This window comes from Salvelinus sp. IW2-2015, unplaced genomic scaffold, assembly GCF_002910315.2.
Source record: "Salvelinus sp. IW2-2015 unplaced genomic scaffold, ASM291031v2 Un_scaffold1731, whole genome shotgun sequence".
Lineage (NCBI taxonomy): Eukaryota > Metazoa > Chordata > Actinopteri > Salmoniformes > Salmonidae > Salvelinus > Salvelinus sp. IW2-2015.
The window spans coordinates 81,214-82,390 of NW_019943117.1; positions in this window are offsets into that span (position 1 = coordinate 81,214).

The following is a 1,177-nucleotide window of genomic DNA, read 5'->3' on the forward strand; positions in this document are numbered from 1 at the left end:
TGAGAGAGGTATTGTATCTAGAGACATCAWTTTAACCAGGTGAGGTCATCGCATGTMTGGGAGGTGGGACAATAGGGTTAGCTGAGGCATATTGAGCAGGGCTAGAGGCTCTACCGTGAAATAAGACAATAATCACTAACCAAAACAGCAATGGCCAAGGCACATTGACATTAGGGAGAGGCATGCGTAGCCGAGTGATCATTGGGTCCAGTGAGTAGCTGGGCGGGCTGGAAACAGGGCGATTCAGACAGCTAGCGGGCTGGGGRTAGCAGGCTAGCAGAAGGGCCTTAGAGGTACGTTGCGACGGAAGAAGTCTGTTATAGCCCCTTCCTAGGGTTACGTCGGRAGACCAGTCGTGATGGATCAGCGGAGGGCCGTGTAGTGAAAGGGTCCAGGCCAATTGGCAAAATAGGGATAGTAGCCCAAAAAATTGTCTGATGGACCTCTTCAGCTAACAATCCGGTATGCTCTAGACAGCTAGCGGGCCGCGGCAAGAAGGCTWGCAGATTGGCATTCAGGGGACGTCGACGGAGGAGCCTGTTGAAAAACCCCCTCGGGCGCATTACGTTGGTAGTCCAGTCGTGATGGATTGGCGCGGCTGTGTATCGGCAATAAAAGGGGTCCAGGCCAATTGGCAAAATAGGTATTGTAGCCCAAAGGGTGGCTGATGGACCTCTTCAGTTAGCCGGGAGATGGGCCTAGCATAGGCTAGCTCCAGGTTAATTGGTGCTTGCTTCGGGACAGAGACGTTAGCCAGTAGAAGCCAATCAGATAGCAGCTAGCTGGCTGCGAATATCCAGGTAAAGAGGTTCAGAACTTGCGGTAGGAATCTGGGGATATGGAGAAAAGGAAGTCAGATATGCTATGGGTTGAATCGCGTTGTGCAGACTGGCAGGAGTTGTCTGGGCTAAAGGTTTGCTGATGACCGCTAGCAGTGGCTAGCTGACTACTAGCTAGTAGCTAGTTAGCTGGCTAGCTACTGTTGGGGGTTTCGTTTCTAAAGTAAAGAAAATAGCAAAAACARACCACATTGGGTGAGGTGGGTTGCAGGAGAGTATGTTGAAGTTGGGGATAAGAAAAATATGTGCGAAGAAAAAAGAAAGATATATATACACTGGACACGACAAGACAAAGACAAAAGATGCCTGACTGCTACGCCATCTTGGATCCGATTAGT